At 37.6% G+C, this 27,044-nt stretch overlaps 1 long non-coding RNA gene across 1 annotated transcript in view; it reads right to left on the bottom strand.

Moving 5' to 3' along the window:
* Positions 1–25,392, bottom strand: part of LOC134669672 (uncharacterized) — a 335,382-nt gene extending 309,990 nt beyond the window's left edge. Inside the window, exon 1 of the long non-coding RNA XR_010098932.1 lies at positions 25,291–25,392. This is a non-coding gene — a long non-coding RNA (uncharacterized LOC134669672). The remainder of the gene's footprint in view (positions 1–25,290) is intronic.
* Between the last annotated feature and the right edge of the window lie 1,652 nt (positions 25,393–27,044).

The raw sequence follows: 27,044 nt of genomic DNA on the forward strand, positions 1-27,044 counted from the left end.
GGATTATAGGCCCGTGATATCCAAGGAGATACAAATAATAATAATAAATAAATAAATAAGTCCTGTGAATAATTTGTTGAGTATTTGTTTCCGAATACCGCTCGATGCTTCAAGCCTCCAACATGGACGTCTCACTAACCTCATTAGCAAGGCGCCGAGCTTCACATAATTCAAGTCGGCCGTAGTTTGCCGTAACTTTGTTTACAAGCATGTGCACCGTAAACACGATTAGGTACCTTCGATGAACAAACGGCTTGTAACGGCTCTTTGGCAGTTTGCGCCTTCGCCTTTAAATTAAGTGTAGGTTTAAAATTCGGTTAAAGGAAAGTCTAAACGCTATTTATTTTGAATTTCATGTTCAGCATCTGATTGATATGGAGATAATTTGAGGCCCGAGAAAGGACGTAGGATAGGTTTTATCAAGAATTATCATCCCACTTAGACAAAAACGCGGGCAGTAGCTTGTACCAAAGACATAGGTATGTAACTTCATATAAGACGAATAAAGTCTAAGAAAAAAACGTGCATCGGAAATTAAGAAAAAATCATTCTGTTGGCGACTGGCTGGCGCGCGACCTCTTTGGAACACATATTAGGTATTTTGTAAAACCTTTAGATTTATGATTCAATATTATTGTCAGTCTGCCTGTCACCGTTGTAATAACAACATCTTTATTATGCCTTATTTATCAATTAAAACCATTAATTATAAAACGTGTTTCCATCATCTCATAAGTAATACAGTCCATTCCACATTAGCTATCACTCGGATAGATGGCGCACACACCTTTGGCCTATGCTCGGCTAGATGGCGTGACGACACCGTTTCATATTTAACAATTTTAACACATTGATATTAGTGAATGAACGTGGGTCAAAATTATATAAAAATAATAAAATAGATGGCAGTAAATTTACAGTGACTACAACATTTACTCTGACAGGACCCCTCTATACTATCTATTATTTTTGCTTGTACTAAGTAAATTGTGTAAATTTTACCAAAATAATTTAACCACAAAATGTTTGCCATCGCCTGACAACAAAGTAACATAACACTTATTTTCCGTCGTCAGGGGACGCCAACTGAGGGGCCCTATAGCGCGGTGTTAATTCGATTTTAATTATTAATTGTTCTCCGTGCCGACCTTTGCTAAGAGACAAATCTTGTTAGGCAACGGTTCTTTTTTCAAATTGTGACACTTTTCAGATAAAACGATTTCCTTCGGGAGTTAGAGTTCGTTCGTTCGTTGGAAAACACTGAATTCCATCCGTTTAAATATAAGAAATTGTACCAAAACCTGTGTTAAAGGATGACTCACGTTAGACCGGCCTAGGCCTGGACCGGACCTTCCTGCGCTTCGTTTTCTATAGAAAGCATCACGTGATGACCGGTTATCTGTCACAGAAAAGTAAGCGCCAGAAGCTCCGACCGGACCCGGCCCGGTCTAACGTTAGTCATCTTTTAATGTTACAATGTCATTAGACAAAATTCAAACTCAAATTCAAAAACTCAGCCTCGCTGTGCAGAGGGGAAACGCGGCGAGCGTCCTGGGAACAATGCCTCAGGCTAATTTAGGGCTAGATTTATGATTTATTTATTTTGTTATTTAATATCTGTTGTAATAAATATTTCCTGCATGATAATTTCTAAATTCAAACACAAATCTATATCTCTTGTATTTTAACGAAATAACACAAGTCAATTAATCAACAACTTTAATCCCATAATTTTTAATCGCCGTTAGCGACGAATTACGAACGAATTAACGAATTTCATATATTCGCGAACGACAACCGTTTAGCAGTTCGGTGAATAAGCGAGTCTCACAAAATCGCTTCTAAGATCCTCAATGCATACAATATTAACGTATGCTAGTCTGGTACAGTTGGCGTTGACAGAATACAACGCTCCCACTTACTTAGAAAAACACTCACATCGCGAAAACCAACTGTATCTCTTGGAAAATAGAGTTCATTTTAAGGTGCAGGGTTTAGAAATTTCTTAAAGGCGTTCGAATTACAGCGTCTGCCCCTTATGTAGGCCAATAAAACATTGAAATACATGATTTGATTCGCAAGAGCTGCCGGTATCGGATTTCGTATGTAATTTGAGCTATTACCGAATTTTGTCGCTAACAGGAGTATTCTTATTTAAAAAAATACCATCTTAAATTGATATTGAGTCAAACAAAATATATCAATCCAAGCCACGTTCCAAGCCGCTGCAAAGTTAACTCAAACGGACTTTAGTAAATTTAATCTTTAAATAAAAGTAATTAGATTGAAAAAAGTGAGGGAGTGTCATTATAAACGTGATATTTTCATAGAAATTTGACATTAACATTAACAAATAAGATTACTTCTCGATTAGGTATTCAACCATCGCTTAAAAGTTTCACGTTCAAATATATCAATGCTCTGAATTTATAGACGAAAAATCGTCCGTCGCAAGTTTCGCATGGGGATATCGTTGTTGTTGTCGTTGATCCCTTCTAATTTCTTTTAAGAAAGTATGAAAACTATTTCAAATCAAAATCACATTTCAAATTTGAATAATTTCTTCGATCCTCGAATGCCTGTCATCGCGTCGTTCCTTATTTTGTTTTCATTAAGGTCCTGTTTCTCCGAACGTTTTTACAAGGGAATCGTGGGTTTGAACTTCAAGTTGAATATTCCGAGTAAACTGCCGCCCTCTATCTCTTGAGTGTACTGTTTTGTTTGCTTACCCTACTTGTCTTGCCGAAACCCTATGGGTTGTCAATCAAATGTTTATATAGGTATAATATAAACGTTAATCTACATATTATGTAACATTGACTTCCCACACTTTGTTTGGTCAGTCGGACTCCCCCGCGCTTACCAAACTTTAAAAAGTGTTATTTTATTTTACAAATTCATGAGTGGAGCTAAAACGTGCCTATATCATATCATTATGGCTTTCACGTTCTAATAGGAATGTCAGTTCCAGACTGCTGTATGGCCTGTCGTAGGTAATAAAAATGCGACCATACTCTTGCCGAGCTAACAAACATAGATAATTATTTCACCACTTGTCTCAAGAATAATTTTTATAGCACTCCCCATGCCACGCTAACACAAAACTCCCCAATTCAACTACAAATGGACTCCCTAATTCCACAAAATACGAAGAAATAGTAGAATTGGCTCATTTTAGATAGCCATTATATTTATTGGGCGGAAACTTGCCGGCGGCGGGAGATTAAGAAATTTAGTTACAGTTCCGTGGCTTGGAATTGCACGGGTTTAGTGGCTTTTTAAGTGAATGTTAGGTACGTTTGAGGTTGTATGACAGGGAGGGTTAGCTGGAAAGGGATTATTTCTAGTCACTTGTGCAAAATGGCATTTATTTATATGATGTTGCTGTATAGTTCAGACACAATAAGATCAATAAATGAAAATGAAACAAAATCAATTCAACTAAGGCCCTCTTTGATAAAATCAGGTCAAACTTCGTGGATAAACCAATTTAATAATATTATTTTATGCATAATTATTCCGTGTACTAATCAAATGTAAAAACAAAGGCCTTGTGTTTATAAAGACAATTTGCCGGCAGCGGTCTAAAAGTTCACCTAAAATGTGTGATGAAGTTTGACTTAAAAATATGAAATGCAATATTCTCGAAGTGCATTGGTAAGGCGAGGGCAGCTAAGTAAAGGTTTTACTCGCCAAGTTATTATATTCCATAACTTACTTCGAGACTCGATGTAGGCAGGTGGCCATACAAATTATTTACAGAATTATTTTATAAACTACGGAATGTAATAAAATTACGTAGTTTATAAAATAATTCTGCAGTCAAATAATTTAATTTCCGACCCATTTTGTACTTTGTCACAGTGACAAGCAATATTGTTACAAGACAAGGCATGAAATGCGTAGGAAATTATTTTTTTTGACTGTACTTATTGATTCGGTAGTTTGATAACTGATGCGTTAACCTTCCGTATGCCTTAAATTGTTTCGTATACGTACCTACTACACAATTTACAGTTTCAAAGGTTATTCATTCAGTAGCAAATCAAACAAGAGTTTAAAGGTTCGAAATCTACCTTGCTACTACTACTTAGCTCCATTTTCTCCTCTAACTTGGAATGGTCAAGTTGCAAAGGCTATTTATAAAGTGTTATACCTGTGTCGATTTTTGTGTTTAAGTAGAGGTCAAAAGCGGGCACCAGTCTTCTTTAGGATCATCATCATCATCATTTCAGCCTATATACGTCCCACTGCTGAGCACAGGCCTCCTCTCATGCGCGAGAGGGTTTGGGCTATAGTCCCCACGCTAGCCCAATGCGGATTGGGGACTTCACATACACCTTTGAATTTCTTCGCAAATGTATGCAGGTTTCCTCACGATGTTTTTCCTTCAAGCTAGTGGTAAATATCAAATAATATTACGTACATAAGTTCCGAAAAACTCATTGGTACGAGCCAGGATTTGAACCCGCGACCTCCGGATTGAAAGTCAGGCGTCATATCCACTCGGCCACCACGGCTCTTTAGGATGCAACCGGGAAATTGCAAAGATGAGAAAAGGGACCGTAGGCTAATCGTAAAACTGATGTCAACTGGGGTAGAACATTTTGGGTGGACGCTGCGCGGTAAAAGAAGTATCAAGTAAGTCGGCGACTTCTTTCATATATAATTTATCAACTTCAACGCGAATGAAGCCGCCAGCAGAGGTTAGTAGGTACTTACAACCTTTCATAAAACTGCTTTGCTCATATAACTTTGCCTATGCACGTCTGTTAAATTTTGTCTATTTATGCAAGTTATGCAACACATATCAGTGATTAACAAAGGTATGATAATATAGTACATTTCGATGCTAGTGCGGAAGGTATGTCATTACTTCACGAGTACCGAGATATCTTGCCACGAGCCGCAGGCGAGTGGCAAGACTCGGGACGAGTGAAGAATGACATTTCCGCACGTGTATCGAACGACGTTTTTTAATACAGTTGCGAAAAAATAAGAAAAACATTGTTAATCGTACACTAAACAAAAGTGGTAACAGTGACAGCTCGCTTAGGCGTCATCTTTAAGTATATTATATCTATGGACGTTTGGCAGCTATTCCGTTCCATTCAGTCAACTTATTAAGAACGGAATTTTCAATATTGAATATTAAAAAATAAACGTGTTATAATGATGAAGAGGTAAGTAATTAAATATGAAATATGCAATATTTTTCGTATTCTTACATTAACGGTAGGTTTTTATGCTGATTACGACGTTTAAAGGAAACTAATATTAACACTCATCAATAAGTAGTCGTGAATTGGAACAAGTCTAAATTTAAAAAAATTGGAAAAGTAAAAAGCACTAGTTCGAGATAACCAACTTTCCGCACGCTAAACAGCTACGTAAAGTAGCACTTTTTGAGCAACTGTATTAAAAATTATATTTACAGTACATATGGTCCTATTTTTCTGCACTAGTGCGTAAAATAGCACTTTTCGTGCGATGTCAAAAGTTTAAAGGGCCATATGTACTGTAAAACGTTGTACGATACACGTGCGAATAGATAATTCGCAACTCGTGTCGATTTAAAACACTTCCTTCGGTCGTGAATGATTTAATTTATCGCCACTCGTTTCGAATTTCCTCTTTTCTGCACTTGTATCGTAAATAACTATTCTTGACAAACGTCTATGAATAACGCCCTAATAATAATTTAATTTATAGAATAAGAAACGATTTATTGACACACAAAAAATGCGGAGCAAGCTACAAAACATATAAAACTAACATTAACAATAAGCATGTGTGACAAAAAGGAGCGGGCGCAGCAAACGCGGCGTCAGCCATTTCATTACAATATGACCGCGTAGCGCTGATTTGCAGCCCGTCCCGCCTTCACTGAACCACATAGGATAGATATGCGAATTAAAATAATTTTAATCAGAAATAGGTTGTATAATAAATAAAAAAATAATAGGCTATCATCCGAGGTGAATAAGGATGCTGGGGGAATAGGGACAGTACTTAGAATGTGGTTTACCTGATAATTAAAAAAAAATACTCAAAAAGTATCATTTGATTGAAAATAAGAGTAGATTTTGTATGATACAATTTGTGTGGGTAATTATTCAGAGATTGTCAAGTAAATCATATTTTAAGTTTTTTCCTTAGTCACCCCAGCCATCCCTATTTACCCTAGTTGACGGAATATAAATTTAATAGTATGGCAGCCGGTATAGACCGACACAGAGCTCGGCCGTCGCGGCCGGCGCTGTCATATAAACCAGCACGAATATACTTGACTAAAACAGCCTTAATTCTTTCTGAGAGGCTATTTCGGCAGTAACCTGAATTCTGAAATTAATGTTTTAGATTGTAAGAGATTTAATTGAAAATAAGAGTAGATTTTGTATGATACAACTTTGTTGATTGAAAATAAGAGTAGATTTTGTATGATACAATTTTGTGTGGGTAATTATTCAGAGATTGTCAAGTAAATCATATTTTAAGTTTTTTCCTTAGTCACCCCAGCCAGCCCTATTTACCCTAGTTGACGGAATATAAATTTAATAGTATGGCAGCCGGTATAGACCGACACAGAGCTCGGCCGTCGCGGCCGGCGCTGTCATATAAACCAGCACGAATATACTTGACTAAAACAGCCTTAATTCTTTCTGAGAGGCTATTTCGGCAGTAACCTGAATTCTGAAATTAATGTTTTAGATTGTAAGAGTTTTATTTGACAAATTGACGTGTTCTGGCATTTTTGACGACCGATCTGGCCTAGTGGGTAGTGACCCTGCCTGCGAAGTCGATGGTCCTGGGTTCGGGGCATTTATTTGTGGGAAGAACACAGATATTTGTTCCTGAGTTATGGTTGTTTTCTATGAATATAAGTATGTATTTTTTTCTTCATATTAGTGTTTGGGTCAATCGGTCCTCGCTAGGAGTACCCTACGGGCGGCGGATTGCCTTTAAGTTTATACCTATTATTTATTGAACCGCCGAAACTTGACACCCTTCGGCCAAAATTCCTCCTTGGCGAAGGTCGCTAGATGTTCAGTCGGAACGCTCAGCACAAACGAATTAAAGTTCGCATTGTATCGAGGTTCCAACTTCACGACCCTCAGAATATTTATCTATACATTTTCGTTAACATGCGCAACGAAACTCTTAACTGGCTGTTACCAAGTTTTTTTTTCCACAAATCCGCGCTCGAGTCACTCCAACTCATCAATTTAGCCTACAACAGATTGAAATATCTAAGCTGACAGCAGATCACTCTTTCAGAGCAACAACAAGATTGATGTCAAGTTGCAAACATCAAAAAATGTTTCACAGTACCTACTTTTTAATGCGGCGATACAACTTTGGAGTTTGAGATAATCTTTCAAGGGAAGTTTGGGGGCTAATTCATCTCTTTCATGTTCCGAGAAAAGAGGTTGAGAAAAATCGTTCTGTCGGCTTATTTTTCGCGTTAACATTTCTTGCGATCGCTTTAAGAGTAACGAGTAAGAAACTCGTTAAAAATGATAATCTGAACACATCTAACAGATTAGTTGCTACCGTCTTATTGAAGCAATGGAAGTGATAAACACGAGCTGAACTACTATTACTACTACTATTGGAACTAACTATTGGCAGTCAAACACTAAAACGTTAACATAAGAGAATAGTGGACGACCGCTTCTCCGCACAGACGAAGTCCCCATTTTCCTCTGTAAATATTATTATAGACATAATAGAAAACAATTCATTAACATGCTGTGCCCCTTCGGTTCAATTATTCAGATGTTTTGATAGTTAGGTATAAAAGCTTGTACTGAAAGGCGTTCAGGCGCAATCGTCCACATTCGTCTTATCAAATGTTTTTTTTATCACAAGCTTTATTCAGCTTCCTGTAGGACTAGATCGATCTGTGTAAAGGTTACCTAATATTTTTCCTCGCGTTTATTCAATAAATCGGTGTAACATGCTCTGCAAAAGCCTCCAAGGCTTATACCTACATAACTATCTCATCGATCGTATTCTTGGCAATGTGATCACTTTCGGCATTTTTTGGCCAAACCTCACCTCGTCGGTCTATCTTCACGTCGGCGCTGTAACCGGTACTACACTGGCTCAGTGCCAAGAAGGCCAATTCGAACGTTTCTGATGGTAAAATGATATGTTTCTGTTATCATTCGCCCGTGCGTCTCGCTCGCGCCAATATATGTAAAGACAAGTACGAGCGAAATGTATGCGCTAATGATAACAAAATTGCATTCTGATTCGAAAATGTAAGTTCAAAATTGGCCTCAGCCACTGTTTAATTTACATAGGCCCTGGTTCGATCAAAACTGAATACTGATATCCAGAATTAGTAACACACTGACAACAGACATTTATTTTTGTTTCAGGTATTATATTTTATAAAAAAATATCATAATGCGGGTGTAGTCTGAATCTGAACGGCACCTTTAAACTCCCAAAAGCGGTTAAGATAAGCTATAATAAAATTATATTGGAAAAGTTTAGTTCTTTCGTCAATTTTGATGTTTACGATAAACTTTGATCGATAAGTACTTCATCTATATAAAGCATTCAACCTAAAATAATCTCACATTGATTTGATATTAACTGTATTGTAGTGCATCAGATCTGGCTCAAATCTACCTACGCCTAGATACATTAGTTTGCGCGTCGTGCACTCTGAGTAGGTTATAGGTTCTCGCGGGCTAGGTTTCCGCAACTCGACGTAATATTAATGCGCCTATTTTGCGTGGTGGGTTGGCGGCCCTATTCTTGCCAACCCAACTCTACCAAGAAGCCTAGCAGACCCTTGACGTTGCCGCCGACTTCTGGGAGAGACCCCGGTGAGCCGAGGTGTTGTGCCCGGTATTCTGCCACCCCTGGACATTCGAGAATGACGTGGGCGGCTGTCTCCTCTGCCTTCATGCATGCTCTGCAGAGGGGGCTATCTGTAACACGTAGGGTTAATAGGTGTTTGTTAAATGAGGCGTGGCCAGTCATGGCCCCAGCTATAAGCCGGAGCTGTGGTCGCTTCAGCTGTCGCAGCCTCCGCGACAGTTTGGGGTTGAGTGACGGGAGGGCTTCCTTCGCCTGCCTGCAAGTGCCTAGGTTAGCCCAATATTGCTGGTGTTTTACCTTAGTGTTGTGTCGCAGCATGTTCCGGAGCCAGGCATATGGCAGAGGTAGGATTGGCTCAGGTCCTGCCATCTTCAGTGCACTCTGAGTAATATTCCATAGATAGTTGGCAGTCCCCAACTGTGCGTTCCACCCTCCCTCGCACAGCCAAACTGTGGAATGAATTGTCGCCCGTGGTCATAGACTAGGAATCCTCTAGACCGAGTTTAGAGCAATTATTTCATGCAACCGATGATGCCAAAAATGCGGGGGTGCGTGGGACGAGGTGAGCGAAGTCCCGTGCCGATTGGTCCATTCAAAGACACGGACGTCACACAAAGACACTTTCGACTCGAACATCGAGTAAAATTACCGTATGCGTGGCAGAGGGGGTAGCGCGACTATGCTAAGTCTGGAGGATGTTTTGTCGGTGGCCGTGGTATTTCCAGACGTATACGACCTCTTATGAAAAGAGTCTACTCCTATCTTAAAGGCCGGAAACGAACTTGAAATCCCTCTGGTGTTGCAGGTGTCAATGGGCAACTTTAATAAGCTACTTTCCTACTAGTCAAATCAGCTTCTGTTTTAGAACTGTCAAAACTTTGCTTGGGATCCTATCTCGTCGCATAATAATTGATTGTCATAATGTAATGTTACGCATAAAACTCTTTTCGCATATTTTTTCTCCAGCTGAAACAGAAAGTATTTTCTAAAATATTTTGCATAGGTTGTATAGAATAGGGTAGGTTAGGTTAGGTTTGTGTTATAATTTTTCAGAAATGTTAATATTTCCAGCACAATAACAATTATGCGAAATGAGTTTTATGCGTAATATTACATTAGGACAATCAATGATTATGCAACCCAATATGAACCCGATTTGCTTATTTGGATTTTATTACAAAGCGAGTATATTGCCGTCACGGTCAACTCACCAACTTTTTATATTTCTATCTGATTTATTAAATAAAAAATTGTGTTTAGAAATGCTCTATTTCGTGCACGATGAGAAATAATTTATTATAAGTAGAGGAATTTTCCCTATTGATTACCATCAGACGATTACTGATAACTACTGCTCGTTTGCTTCCACAATATCACATCAAAAACAGATTTTTACAATTTGAATACCACGTCTGAGAACAAGGCATGTCTTGGCGCCAACAACTACACGAGTTTTACTTAAAACTTTAATAAGTTTTCATTCTGGAACGTCACAATTTACTTGGCAACCTAGTTCTTGTATTATAATTGCAATCTGTTCTTTGCTTTGCTATATTAAAATAGTAATTTCAGCATTAAGATTCCATTACGTGAACATTAAGCTTGGTTTTAAGTCACATATATTAAAACTCGCGCGACATGTTTTGGAGAGCCTACTTGTAGGGGAGAACGAGGTGAGTTTTGACAGAGGAGAGTAAAGTTGTGACATGGTCGATCTTTTGGAATCTATTAACTAAAAACTAGGTCGCAATAGCGCGCGTTTGTTAGGTTAGTTCAAGTTACGAGCTAACAAACGCACACTGTTGCGAGCTCGCTAACAGTTATTATATTCCAAAAAATCGATAATGTCACAACTCTCCTCTGTCACAACTCACCTCGGTCTCCCCTACATAGGTCTCCATTTCCAAGCTCTAACAGTGCATGAGCAGCACCGGTCGCCGTAAGATTAGAACCGTAAAACCGTTAAATTACCTTAAGGTATAAAGTAGGTATAAGGTAGGTTAAGGAGGTAAGGTAGTAAGTAGGTATATGAAAAACAGACTGTGACAAACACTTTTAGCACGTTGTTTCACCCGCTATTTTGGTGCTAGCCGTACATGCCTTTAAAAATATATATATATTCTTCTTTCGTTACATAATTTTAAACAAAATCAACCCTTAAAATTCGCCTGACAGTATGCTGTTTCATATTTTTTCCTATAAACTGTCGAAAACACAACACACTACAACCTAAACCCGTCAACTTACAAACTAAATCCGTCGTCACCTGTTTTCGCAGAAAACTTGTTGAATAAGCGTTCGTTAAATCTGACAATTAAGTTGTAACTTCGGCGAACTTATAATAAGGCCCTGGTACGGTGTGCAGTTATTATTGCGGAGCGAGTCATTAATCGTTAAACCAGTTTACATGACCTGTAGTAGATGAACTGATACTTTTAGGATGTTATCTACAGTGACCTTCGATATTGCTTGGAAAAATTATTATAATTGAATTTATTCATAAAGTCGCCATGCACTTTTGCGGCTCTTGGTACATTAGGATGCTGCCTGCAGCGTTACTATTATTTTTTTTTTTTTATTTTTTTTTTTTTTTAGTACATGGAAAACCAACAGCGCTATATATATACAGAAATTACAATAGAATCACAGAGCCAATTATAGGTTCTCACTTATAGAAATATAATAAATTATAGAAAGTTTTTGCCCAACTTAGTTACACATACAAGTTCACAAAGCACAAGAACAGATGTATCTATGTTTACAAAAATAAATAAAGAGATGAAAACCTTTTACGGATAGTACACATTTAATAATGTACCGAGCCCTGACCTGCGCCAGAATTATTGTCACCCATGAAGTATCTAATTAATTTATTTTTTATTACTGGTATGCTATCACTATATATGTCAATATCACAATTTGTAAGAACTTTATTTAAACTCATGCCTGCCCTGCATATGAAGCTGTTTTTCCTATACCTAGTAGCAGCAGCTTGGTTATTACTAATGGGACGAAAATGCCTAAGCCTCCTTGACGGAACATTAAAATAGATCTTATTAAGCAAATTTGGACAATCTACATTACCTTTTATAATATTTACTAAGTAAACTATATCTGCAATTTCACGGCGCTTAACAAGTGGGATCAAATGATGTTTCTTACACAGCTTGAGGTAGTTGGTAGAACTATAATTAACTCGCATTTTGTAACAGAGAAATTTGACGAATTTTAACTGCAATCTCTCAACCCTTATAAATACTATGTAGACAGGTGGCAATAACGATGCCGCAACAGTATTGCAGCCGCAGTTGATATCCGAACGTCGCTTTACGCTTGCCTTGACGCTAGAAGCGTTCTCTGCGAGCATTTTTAATACAAGTTCTGTTCCAAGCAGGCGGACTTGAGCATGAGCAGAGATCAACCAATAGCATCCAGCGGAGTGGAGAAGACAACCAATAGCATTGGTTTCCCACACGTCTCCTCTCATCTCCGCTCACGTCCGCCTCAGTGGATATGCAGCCTAATCGGTAAGCAATCGGAATTAGAAATTGTCCTTATTCGTACTCAACTCGAAGTCACCGGTGTGAGCCCATGCGTTACATTCAAATTTTATGCTAAACAGCCAAATAACGAGCATTAGAAGCCGATACATATTCATAGACGGATTAAGGAGTTTTGGTGAGTTAGGAGTAAAAATAGGTTGAGATTTACGTGGCTTTAGAATATGAGACCAGTTGTGCACAAAATTTACAATTCGAATTTTATTAATGAAGCATATAATATAATACACTGTTTCATATAACGACTTGTGGAATACTTGTGTAAAATGAACACTTTGCCGACGGCGAGCGTTGCGGTTATAGAAAGCGGCCTTTGGCATCATATTATCAAACAATTCTTCAGAGCATAGCCCATTGTACAAGCGGTGACACACATAGGGAGGTATACTAAAGCACTATACTTACTCAATTTGTAGTTCAGTCTTGTCTTTGTTGTTAGTCTCAATCGATCGTGTTTTTTGTAAGTGAAAAATGTCTACATGGGACATAAAAGGATGATTCACGTTAGACTGGACCACGTCTGGGCTGGAGTTTCCGGGGCACCGTTTTCTACGAAAAGCGTCATATGATCGCCTGTCGTGTCATAGAAAAGTAAGCTCCGGAAGCCCCGGCACGGACACGGCCCGATCTAACGTGAATCCTTAAAGCAACACACGAATCAGAAATTAGGGTCAACCTTCGGAAGCTTTTTCAAGACACCTAAAATGCCTCATACAATTTTTCCATCTCAATCCTGACATTTCTTTAGTTCAAATACCGAACCGGAACCCTAAAATAACGTAAATACATACAGGGAATCCCGTTTCAATAAAAATCTGTGAAGCCAGCGTGAAAAAGGGGCGCATTTATCAAGATCACAGATAGCGGCAGACGTACAGATGGTTTTAGAACGAACGGCGGCTGGGGATAAATTATCCACAGGATGTTTAAACTGGGCCACTTTTTACACAATGGTGGCAAATGAGTGTAAGGCGGGGTCAACAGCATGGGCTTGTAACTTTACCGGTTACCGGTGTTGGCAGTAATCCATGGTCTTACATGGGGGCCTACACTTTCAGAAGAGGGTTTGTGTTTACAGATTAGAAACTTCATAATTTATATTTGCCTTTGAAATTATGCATAAAGATAAGGATTGTATGTTAAGTCGTCATTCACCTTATTAAGAATATAAGGCAAGAACGACACCGCAACATTGCAGGTGCAGATGTCATTTTTAGGGTTCCGTACCTCAAAAGGAAAAAACGGAACCCTTATAGGATCACTCGTGCGTCTGTCTGTCCGTCCGTCTGTCACAGCCAATTTGCTCCGAAACTACTGGACCAATTAAGTTGAAATTCGGTACACATATGTAAGTCTGTGACCCAAAGACGAATATGTAACGTCATCTAATGAATTGTAAACGTAAGGGCTACTTTTGGGGGGTAAAAGATAAAATTTAAAAACAAAGTTTTGCAAACTATATCGTGTTACATATCAAACGAAAGAGCTCATTGTGAGAATCTCAAATATATATTTTTTATAGATTTTCGATAAATAGTTTAGAAGTTATTCAAGAAAATAGAAAAAAAATGACCATTCCCCCCCCTCTATCTCCGAAACTACAGGGTCTAAAATTCTGAAAAAAATACACAAAATAGTCCTTTACCTAAAGATGACAGGAAAACCTATTAGAAATCTACAGTCAAGCGTGAGTCGGATTTAAGAACAAAAATGCGGTTTAGGTTTTTTAGGGACACAGCTGCAATGGTTTAAGTGAAACGTGATGTAGACAGCTATTGCGAAGGCCCTAGGCCGATATCCGCATAAGGCCGAAGGCCCGAAGCATCCCGAAGAGGCCTGCCTTTAGCTTCAAGCATGAGTCGGAATGACGACAAAAAATGCGACTATAGTTAAACCGTAACAAGTCTGCAGCGATTTTGATAGCCCACGCAGTGCAAGTGTCATATTAAACGTCAAACTTCTATGAAATTATGACGTATTAACAACACTTACACTGCGTGGGCTATCAAATCCGCTGCAGACTTTTATTGGTGTGACTATAGGCTGTATCTGGCACACAGCCGCATTGGTACAAGTGTAGTACTGATTGATTAGGTTACTATTGTTACGTGTTTTAAAAAGCACTATACAGGGTGGCCAAAAAAATAACTAAGTGTATTCCCGTTGCCAACGTGCAACCCCGAAATTGCGAGGAAAAATTTGGCTGTTTCATACATTTTGGGTGGTTCGTTTTCTATGGAAGGATACATTTTTTTTTCGCGATTTTGGGGTTGGTCCCATAGTAAAAGTTGTAAAGCTCAGTATAATCTGAAAACCTCCCCGGCTACGGGAATGCACTTATTTTTTGGCCATCCTGTAGGTAATATCTCTCTTCGGCCTTCGCTTTTAAAACACTTGCGGAAGTTGTGGGAAGCGCGACCCGTCGGACGCTCCGAGCTTAATAGAGAGGCGGAGCTCGGTCTTCAGTCTTCGTATTTGGACACTTGTACTACTGTTCGGCATTTAATCTTCCTATGTAAGCTACTTTGCATAGTTGCAGAGATACCTATAAGCCACCACGCCAGAAAACTTCATGTTACATCTGGTTTGTAATTGACCCAATCGGGTTTTTCAAGACGTTTCACTCACGTAACGTTACATGTACAAAAAAAATTGTTGAAAATTGTGTGATGTACGGAACCCTTGAAACGCGAGTCCGAACTCGCACTTGACCAGTTTTTTTTTATATAACAGGGCAGATAGCGCAGATAGGTATTCAGTAATAATGACATAGTACATTTTCTTGAGACGATACGGAACTGTGGACATAGTGGATAGTGGTTAGGTACTAAAAATTTAGTTTCACTAAAAAGATGACACGAGTTGAGTGTTCGTTGAATATTTATAAGAAAAAAGGATGTATTACGATTGTTAGCTTTTCATCCATTCGAAAGAGCTTGTTGGCCTAGGTATTGGATTAAAACTATAGTTGACCGAGCGTTAGCGGGGGTCTTCGTTTCAGCTTGGGTTTTTGCCCAAGCTTTCGTATTTCCAGATGTTCTTCTCTGCAGGTCGCATTTGTCAACCGATTTTCGTGAAATTTTGTGAGCATGTTCTGTAGATAGATATATTTTTTCTGTTATTTTGTTTTTTGGTAAAGTTCAAAATGGCGGAAATTGGAATAAAGGACTTAAGCGTCAGTAAGGTCTATGTCACTTAAACACATTGTGAATTTGCTACGATAATGATTAATGATAATGACTCTAATGTTTAATGAAATGTCACTTTTGACAATTAATTATCTAATCCATATATCGTATCTAGACGTAATATTTGACATATCTTAAAATTCGAATCTGGCCATAGGACGCGTGTGAGCCATATAATACTGCTAATAATGCCCTGTGGTGTTACTGACCATCGGGCTTTAAATCCAGGGCTCGATTCTACTCGCTAAACTGAGGTACTTTTATTATAGCATCAACCCCGAAATCCCGAAATTTTTTTTTACTTTTTCATACATTTTGGGATGTCGACGTTTTCTATGGAAAAGCCAAAAAAAATTCCCTGATTTTAGGGTTGGTCCCATAGTAAAAGTAGCTCAGTTTAGCGAGTAAAATCAAGCCCTGGAATTAAAGCCCCTTGGTCAGACACATACATAATAATTATTATCTATAAACTTCAGTCGCGTGAAAACTAGCTGAAGGACAACAAAACTTTTCAAAGACACTCGTCCACTGCCGTTTCTAAGTATAACACAGACAGACAAGTATCTCCACCTATAGGATTTCCATTAACTGGGTCTTCAAAACTTGTCCCAAGTGAACGTAAAATAGCTAAAGATGTCTGTAGTGGTTTGTAGCGGAGCGAAACACGGGGTAGTGAAGATGAAGGAATGGGTAAGATCGTTGTTTTATTGTGATGTCAGAGAATACGTTTCTAAACTGTGGTCTGTAGTAGGTACGAAGTACCTAAGTATATAAGTATCAAACAAGTCTTTTTTGTGTGGTTCAAGTGCGTAATTTTACAGTTTTGAGGATTTTGTTTAGTCTAAACTAGTTTTTAGGGTTCCGCACCCAAAGGGTAAAACGGGACCCTATTACTAAGACTTCGCTGTCCGTCCGTCCGTCCGTCCGTCCGTCTGTCACCAGGCTGTATCTCACGAACCGTGATAGTTGAAATTTTCACAGATGATGAATTTCTATTGCCGCTATAACAACAAATACTAAAAACAGAATAAAATAAAGATTTAAATGGGGCTCCCATACAACAAACGTGATTTTTGACCAAAGTTAAGCAACGTCGGGAGTGGTCAGTACTTGGATGGGTGACCGTTTTTTTTTTTGCTTTTTTTTGTTTTTTTTTTTGCATTGTGGTACGGAACCCTTCGTGCGCGAGTCCGACTCGCACTTGCCCAGTTTTTTTGTACAGTGCCTTGGTAAAAACTAGTTTTAACTAATGGTTCAAAACTTTATTTCTAACGCTTCTGTCGTTAAGTCGATTCTGACGCTCGCTTCGTCCGTCGTCACACATATCTTTTGACTTTTACGGTACGAGGAGAAGCGGCAAAATAACTACCGTGAAAACTAGTTTTAACTAAAAAAATGCGAATGAAAAATACTATTCAAAACTAAAATTTTGACTTCACTAAAGATTATATCCAATAATTAGTGAAAACTAGTATTCACCAAGGCACTTTGCGAAATCAATGTATGGGAGCGGCTTTTTTGGGAGGGTTCGTGTGACAAATCATCTCCGCAAGGTCTAATGCCCCTTGGCTCGCAATAGAGGCAAGTCCGCAAGGGACCGCCAGCGGAGTGGCTCGATCTCTTATTTGATTTACGACATCGCCTCGTCTGCCTTTTGCTCTTAACCCAATATACTCTTATACTCATTACTGATCCGAACGTATTATACTTGTGTCACTATTTCTTTGGCATTGTCTTTTTGTTTGATTGGATTATGGCGCTAGAAAAACAAATATAATATTTGTTGTGATGCAACTAGGTTAGATAATACGAGATATCCTCTTTGTACATATTTTTATTTGTATTTTTTGTATATCTTTTCGGTGAAGGAAAATATAGTGAGGAAACCCGCATACATCTGCGAAGAAATTCAAAAGTAGGTGAATTTTTCAACCCTCATTTGGGCTAGGGTGGGGACTCCAAATCTTTCGCGTATGAAAGAAGGCCTGTGCCCGGCAGTGGGACGTATATGGGCTGGATTATTTTTTATTATTACCATTTTTATTCAAATTATGGTAATTAAAGTGGCTTTTTCCTTATTATTTTTAGACATAAAAGACCATAAACTTTAGTATGAAACCCCGCGTCGTCTAACCTGTATCTAAATAAGTATACCTAATAACATAACATTTTCGTATTCGCGCTAACAACGCCAAGTGATGGCTCCGGCGCAAAGTAGAAAGTCTGCGACTTGTATATTTAAGTTTGGTGCAAGGAACAAGAGTTAAAGTCGCATATATTTGACTCGTTAAAAAGTTTAAAGTAGTTGAGATTTTTAGATACCAGTAAAAAAATGTTCTTTAACTCAAGAAAACATTTTTACAAGCTTTTTTTTATTTATCTTGCAATATGTAACGTTATGCGTTACACGAACTATTATTATTAAAATAAAATACAAATATAGATAAAAATACCACTTAAAACTAATTTTACGAGCTAATATTTACAATTAAAACTATATTAAAACATAAAAAATGCAACAAGTATTCGTCAGCGCCGTCTTAGCGCTCCGATAGATTTGTGAATGCAACATTTTAGAGCTCACGGAAACAAGTTCTTTTGTTTGTCGTATGGTCAGTTGCATTAGCGGATCGCCCGTCCACCATTCCCGATCCTCATTCGAAATAGAACGCACGTCACACTAATCATCGGTCTCTGATACGTACATCAATTTATAAAAATGTAACCGATATAACTTAATATGTTGTCGTCCCTTACGTTCCTCGAAATGTTTTTCCTTAACGTCGTAATACGTTAACTTGTACTATCGCGAGTGAAAGTAAACCCCAAATTGGGTAAGTGGTAAATTTATTAACGCAAATGTAGATTTTCCATGCTAATTAGATATTAAGATAATTTTAGTGCTTTTACTTTACTTCATCAAACCATTTCACAATTAAATACTAAGTGTATAATGATTTTGCTCGATCATGCTGCTGTAACGATATTGCATCAGAAATTATTTCCACCCTCATTTTGAAATAGTAAATTATTGCATCATCTTTACAAATTGTAATCTCCGACTCTGATTGTGAACATCCACGGCATCACTGCTACATTTTAGGTGCTTTCTTTTCCTGCCGCTCGCCGGGGATGCTCACAAATTACGTAGCCGGACTGTAATCTCATGCGTTTGGATGACGCGTTCCAGGGTCCAAAGTTCGGGCTGAATTTTGTGGTGGAGGATCCACCGCAGCCTACTACTATGTTGGGTAGTACACTCGCCGCAGCCACACCTACACTACGCTACACTTCTCTCGTCAGTCGGAAGACCACCCCGTCTCAAGCACCGGGCGGCCCTGAGTACAGTCGGCCACAGTTCAGCGCCCGCGCACACCCAGGCGAGAGTACCTAACCGCAGAGTAAAGGGATATTGTGTGGATTTATAAAACCAAACTTACGACCCACTTGGCCATTTAGTTTTTTTTAGTTAAATTAAATATTCTTTTGCACGAATCGAGATTACTCATTTCTCTCTTCTAAAAGGTAATTAAGATCCTAAACGTGACAAATAAATAAAAAAAGCATATATGCAGGTCAAATCTTGAAAGTTATATTTGACCCACTTCCTTTTCCGATGATGCTGAAATTTTGCATACGTAAAGTACCTACATACATTATGTACAATGTCTCTGTAAATGTTTTAGTGAGGTTGTGCAATAAAGAGGCTTTGTATTGTATTGTACACATGTAAATTAGATGACAATGCAATATTATTCTGACATGGAGCTAATCTGACGATGGGGCTGGAAGGTAGTCCATAGGAACTCTGTGATAAAACAACGCAACGTATTGTGTATGGGTTTATTAGAAAGGTCTCGATGAGCTTTGAGAATTTGCCTGTTGAAGGAAAAATACAATCAGTGATAAAAGTTGGTATATCAAAATTGAAGTGTTTGACAAAAAATGCATTATTTCGCATAAGACCACCAATACCACCATGTGTTTGCCTACCTTTCATACTTCCAATAACATTCTTATATCGGATTTATGTCAGTGCACTTTCGAATTGGCCTGAATGTTTCTGCAGTTCTATCCGCTACCTCCCATGCCTGGCCCACAGCCACAAACTTTCGCGGTGTATTCATCCCAGTTTACTACCAACTTTTAACTGGCCAGATGCGGCTCAGCCTCTCGGGTATGAATCTGATTTGCTTTTAAATTAATACGACGTTTTTTATTTTTATTTTTGCTCGAGTGTGCTTTCTGCATTGCTGCGCTGTGTGTTGGACATGGGGAATTTCGATGTTTTAAATCGTAGCTGAATTTGTTATTTATATGACATTTATCGATCTAACTCAACAATAGTTACCTAGTTGAAAATCCAATAAGACTTGCATACGAGCGCCATATTGGTAATGACGCCTCGTGTATTTGTTATTTGCTCATTATTATTGTTTGTAGGCACTAGTTTTTAAGAAAGCGACTTATATGATTTGTTTCTACTTGAAGTTTAAAATGAAATTTAATTAGTGTTTATCTTGGGTGCGCGCGAGATGCACTGCGACGTGTTAAGATCATAATAATATCAATAAAAATATAAACTAAGATTTCAAACTCCGAATAGACCTCCTTTCTATTGGATTCTGGTAATAATATTGCATTTTACGCTCGGAAACTAATGGAAAACTGTCTCAGAGCTGTGATAAAGATTGTTGCTACAGAGGAAGTTATTACATAAAACGTGTCGATGTAAGATGCAAAGCTGAAGTGTTTAGATGCACTTTTTTGGAGTTAATGATCGTATGGAAGAGATAGATTTTTGATAAAACTGCTTGTCTTGTAGAGGTACTGTTGTACTGCGTAGTTTTTACTTCAACTTTTGCAGTGTATCCATAATTGTGTATCCAATACCTTTATTTTTTGGCACCTGATGAATTCCTTTTGCTTATAGTTATCTATACAAGATTTTGAAAAAATTGTGGAGACTCGTTTAAGGGAATATTCAGTATCGTATGGAGGGTTGGTCGACTTTGACGACCTGCCCCATAGAATATTTTTTTCAGAAATCAGAACACACCGAGAACACCGAATATGCCCTTAAACGAATACCTACTATTTTTCCTACACCTTGTAGGTACTTACGGCACATAAAGGCACACGCTAGAACTTATTTAATTTGCTGTATCCTAAAAAAAGTTCATTATTTTTTAATTAATTGAGGTGTTCAATAAAAAGAACTTGTGTTTATATTCTAGTGAGAAGGCACCAAAAACTCCGCAACCCAATTATTTGCGTAAATACACCTAAATTGGGTCAGCGATGCCTCCAACTCTAGGGAGTAAAGCTCCCTAAAGAAGTTTCAGCTAATCCCTTAATGACGTAGACGGCATAATATTATAAACACCGCACTTCCCTACTTGCCACAGACCATGGATTGAATAGATGTATTAAGCAATGTGCAAGATGCAGAATATTCTCAATATTTCCGAAAATTCTGGAAACAATAATGAGAAATTATTTTTTTACTTAAAGAACCAATACTCATTAATTAATTCACTACCGCATTCATGTATTCCTTCCATGTTGTGTAGTTTATTTGATAGTGCAGGCATGCATTGGCCTCTGGCCCTGTGATCGCTTACCGTCCCACCCTTCCTTATATACCATTACCTTTATTTTAGCCACCGACGTGATATATAAAAAACCGGGCAAGTGCGAGTCGGACTCGCGCACGAAGGGTTCCGTACCATAATGCAAAAAAAAAACAAAAAAAAAGCAAAAAAAAAACGGTCACCCATCCAAGTACTGACCACTCCTGACGTTGCTTAACTTTGGTCAAAAATCACGTTTGTTGTATGGGAGCCCCATTTAAATCTTTCTTTTATTCTGTTTTTAGTATTTGTTGTTATAGCGGCAACAGAAATACATCATCTGTGAAAATTTCAACTGTCTAGCTATCACGGTTCGTGAGATACAGCCTGGTGACAGACGGACGGACGGACGGACGGACGGACGGACAGCGAAGTCTTAGTAATAGGGTCCCGTTTTACCCTTTGGGTACGGAACCCTAAAAATTGTCCGATACAGTATGTATCCGATGCTCGCTAGGGTGACGATATAGTTCATGCCCAAAATCGTTTGAATTTGTATAATTTATTATACATATAGTGCAATGAGACTTTTTAACTGTAGGTAGTAACAATAACATTTATTAGCTAAAACACTTGGGATGACAGCTGCGTATAAGCATTTTCAAAGTCTATTTCAATGTATGGTCTGTGTTACCGACGTCGATTTGAGGGATCTTGTTAACGTCAAAAATGAGAGCCAAACCTAATTTTGATATTATAGGGAAGTTAGAAGATGAAGCTAGTTAATATCGTTATTGTTACATGTTTATGCCTTTTACTAGAGGCGTGTGATTGAGTTACTGCCTGACTCGAATTTCAAACAAAAACGTCACTTTTGACACTGACACATCTAATCCATATCGTTTCTAGATCTATTAATTGACGTCTTAAAGTTCGATCCAGCCGTAAGTTAATTAATTATTGTGGTATTTTCGTTTACATTTGTTACGATTTTGACCTTATTTTAATATGACCTTGAAGGTCACTCACACTGATCGTTGCATACAGAATGAAGGGTTCCGTACCACTATAAAAAAATCACGTTTGTTGTATGGGAGCCCCATTTGAATATTTATTTTATTCCGTTTTTAGTATTTGTTGTTATAGCGGCAGCATACATCATTTGTGAAAATTTCAACTGTCTAGCTATCACGGTTTATGAGATATAGTCTGGTGACTGACAGACTGAATCGGGCAAGTTTTTGATATAAACTTATTTGATATTCGATTTAAATTGTCTGTTTTTATTTGGATATTTCTCATTGGATTCGATTCCCCCCACTCTGTTTAATCCAGTCAAAACCTGTCTATGCAATTGCACCGATTAAATCCGCGATTGAAAAGGATGGAAAATGGAAACCCAATGAAATGTGTATACCGTGAAACGGGGTGAGTAGGTTTCGCGGGGAGAGTTGGGTTATGAATGGGGAGAGAAGGTTTGAGAGGGGGGTGAGAAGGGATTTTAAGGCTACTGCTACAAAAATAATGTATTCCAATTTAAAATGGGGCTAAAGTAATACTCATAATAAAAAAAAATCGATCCAACAATCTTCCAAAATCACCTTTGTATGAAAAACCCTCTTACTCCAAATACGAGGCACTACGGGGTGAGATGGGTTTTCCTCTTTATCGTCAAAGTTATGAAATGGAACTACCCAAAATAAAATACAAACGTCCGAACCACTTATTATATACACCATTCAGTTTTCACGTGTAAAAATAAAATTTTATCGAGGTTTGAAAGTCAAATTTCATCCAACTCACCCCATTTTACGGTACTGACAATCAAAGCTGACAATAAAATTGAAATTTTATACCGGGTGGCTCCTGTAACATTAGCGAATAATTGAAACATAAATGTTAAAACGTAGCTTCAAAAACTTTGAAAATTATGAAGTAAAGATTTTCTATTTTTCATACAAATTTTGGTTAGTTTGTGGAGTATGTATGTACGTATAAACTCTTTATTGTACAAAACACAAATACACTACACAGAACAAGTACACTACAGTTTAATTATTTGCTCCGGTTACAGGCTACACCCGGTACATGGAGGCGTCTATAGGCTACAGTAACCGCTTACCACCCGACGGGCCTTATGCCGGCATGCCACTGGCATAATATTGATTTTATAGGCAAATTCTGTGGAGGTTGACAACATTTATTTTATTATTGGAACTCTGTATCGCCGCCTTGATTATCATTATCACTCACAACTGCACAAGTGATTACCATAATCATCATGTAACGCTGCCGCTCTGTTGAGGTTACAGTGTTAATTAGTTGTATTAATAAAAGCAAAAAGAATAGATAGTATAGAGGGGTCCTGACATAGTAAATTTTGTAGTCACAGTTTTACTGCCATCTATCGACACACGACTAAAACTCAAAATGAAAACGTATTAAATTATCAAGAAAATGTATATATATGGATAAATGATTTTATTATTTTTATATCATTTTGACCCATGTTAATTCACTGATATCAATGTGTTAAAATTGTTAAATATGAAACGGTGTCGTCAGGCCATCGGTGTGGGTATTTATTTATTTGTGTGTTTATCACGAATATTTTTTCCTGCGTATAGATAACTCAGGAAAAAATATTCGTAGCCTAGAGTGATAGAAAGGCTGATACCGAACTTTCTATTTTCTTGTTTCGCGGTAGGCCCTGTGATTGCGCTAGTGACGCCCTCTACGCAGAGTTTGGCGTAGATTATTCGCCCTATTCGCTCTTGAGTATTGCTTGCGTCTATAATTGTAACAAGTATCATTTTGAAGTCAAAGGGCCCGATTCGGATTGTGAAATAGACATCTATTAGACATCTTTAAGACATCACCAAGATACGATAACGATATATTTAAAATCTAACCTGTCAAATTTGACATTTGCGCGATTCTGGAGATACTCTTGAACGATTTCTACAGGATATGACTTAGAGATCTAATTAACATCACGTAAGTTAGTTTATAGGTACCTATTTATTGTAATGTGACTGGGGATGTATTGATGTGTTTTGGTATGAATAAATAATTCACATCTAATAGATATCTTACTCTATCTAACGTAAAAGTGACATTGGTTGCCCGAATTGCGCTGCAAAAGAGAACTAGTTGATATCTAAACTATAACGTATCTAGACTGGATCTAGAACGTGTCGTCTCTTGTGAATATCTTGAAGTTCGAATACGGCAGAAAGTATACGTTTGAATTGGCCTGAATATTCCAAAATCTAAAGTCGATTACCGTTTGACATTTCAATTTAAAAATCCTTCCCCTAATCTCTGTTTAATTGGGAACCAGTGTCGAGGATACTCAAAGATAAATTATTATATCTGAGAACAAGAAGATTGCTTTCGAAACTCTCCTTGTTTTCGATTAAATTACGTCGAGTTTGTACGTGGAAGTTTTTCTGCAGGAAATCATACCGAATGTTCCTCCCTATTAGTTTTATTGAAATTGTTAGTGAGAGAAATGTGCTGGAATGTAGGAGGGATTTGTGGATTGAAATGATTTTGCTTTCTCTGATTTTAATGATATTGTATTGATTATGATATTGTACTGCATGTTAGATTTTAAAATTCTTAGATTTAAGGACCTAGATTTAAGCAACTTAGTATGTAGTTATATTCAAATACAATTGTCACATTGATCATGAATAATAAAAAAAAAATTTATAATACTTTATTAATACTATATTAAGGGGCTACCCGAGGTTTTTATCGATTTTTGACAAGTTTTGAATCGTATCTTCTTTTTTTGTACTACAGATAGAATTATAAGACAAACGGTTATCGGTTCTTCAATCTTTTATCTCCGGTTTTGTCCAAAGAATTAAAAAAAAAAATGAATACTTATTTTTTTATGAATTATTTAAACATTGTCTAAAAAAACACTTATTTCGTATCTAGTTTGCAGTGAAGGATCTTACACGTACGAAGTCTACATATTTGGGTTCGTCTTTGAAGTCTCAAAAATCGTGTCCAAGGTTTTAATTTTAAACTAATTAACACAAAAGTTATGGCCAGAAAACCAGTTTTTTAGCCTAAAATTGTTCAACTTTGATGCCAAATATCTCTAAGACAATGAACTTTAAAGTAAATATGGGGTACTATATTGCTTAAAGCCATTGCTGTTAATATGATAAGCTACAAAAAACATTAGAAAACTAAAGGATTCAGATCGAAGGTCATTGGCGTGGGGGAGCCCCTTAATTGTTACGGTTTATTGGCGGCGCTGTTTCTCGAGTGACAAAACATGACGTCACGTAGAAGTTCTTTGAACAACTAATTATACAAAAATAATTATTGCAAAGTAGAAGAAGAACTGAAAAAAACAATCGATTAAATACCATGGAATTTTTCATTAATTACTTAAGATAACATTCTTCATGATATTTGAGATATAATTTTATTGAAAATGAAAATATGAATGTTAACAATTTGTTTACATATAGTTCAAGTTAGAAATACTAGCATTATGTGTAAATTGTTTAAATTAGCGTTAGCAATGAACACATACGCGTAATATTAAATAATGCTTTGCTAAGTGTTAAATTTTATTCCATAATAGATGTAAGTAGGTATTAGACCAGTAAGTTCAAAGATAACCTAAATAAATATAATCCTGTTTTTGTAAAACTGAGCAAGTTACTCGAAAGAATTTTTTATCTTCCAAGATAAAATGTAGGTACACAAAATGCTAGCTAAGGTAAAAAGAAAAACCGGCCCAGTGCGAGTCGTGCTCGCGTTTTGAAGGTTCCGTACATTACACAATTTTTAACAATGTATTTTTTAAGTGAAACGCGAGTGAAATGTCTTTCAAAACCACGTAGGGCTTTGATCAAAAACTAAGTAATTAAGTCCGACTCACGCTTGACTGCAAATGTCTTACGGCTCGACTACGACATCGAGCGACTTGCGACGGCGGGAGCGATAACCATAGGTTGGAGCGTGACACAGCGATCGGACCTTTCGCTCCAACCTATGGTTATCGCTCCCGCCGTCGCAAGTCGCGCGATGTCGTGGCCGAGCCGTTATAGGTTTTCCTGTTATTTATAGGTAAAGAACTATTTAGTGATTTTTTTTCAATTTCTTCTAATATTTGGGAATTTTCTTAAATTTCTTCTAAAATATGTATTAAAATTATAAAATAAATGTATTTGAAATTCTCAAAATTCTTTCATTTGATATATAACACGATATAGTTTGAAAAACCTTTTTTTTATTTTCTTATTTGCCCCCCAAAAGTGCGCATATTTCATTTGTTTACATTACATATTAAGTCCGTCTTTGGGTCACAAACTTACATATGCGTACGAAATGTCAACTTAATTGGCCCAGTAGTTACAACCAGAAGAAAATAGGCTGTGACAGACGGACAAACAGACGCACGAGTGATCCTATAGGCCTCGTGCATGAACTATAGGGGGCAGCATAGGAGTCGTCAGACTTTTGGCGCGAGGAGTAAATGTGTCGATTATGCTTCCGATGTAGCCCACAAGATGGCAGAACCTACTATGAACAAGGAAGCGTACCGACGAGAACGGTAGATAGTAGCACTTGCTTTGGCAATGTACATGTGCACATATGTTTCCGATTCAGGCCACAAAATGGCAGACCCTCCAACGCTCACGGTCCCTATAAGGGTTCAGTTTTTTCCTTTTGATGTACGGAACCCTAAAAACCTTACTTGTCAACGAGAACCTTTAATCCATAACACCCACGCATTAGTCAACGATTCGGAATGATCAAAGTGTCCCGAGGCCGCAAATAGTTGCAATAAATGAGGTACAACTTGCCGGCAAAAACTCCCTTCAAAAGAGTTCTTTGATCGCGGCCGAATT

This window comes from Cydia fagiglandana, chromosome 12, assembly GCF_963556715.1.
Source record: "Cydia fagiglandana chromosome 12, ilCydFagi1.1, whole genome shotgun sequence".
NCBI classification, from domain to species: domain Eukaryota; kingdom Metazoa; phylum Arthropoda; class Insecta; order Lepidoptera; family Tortricidae; genus Cydia; species Cydia fagiglandana.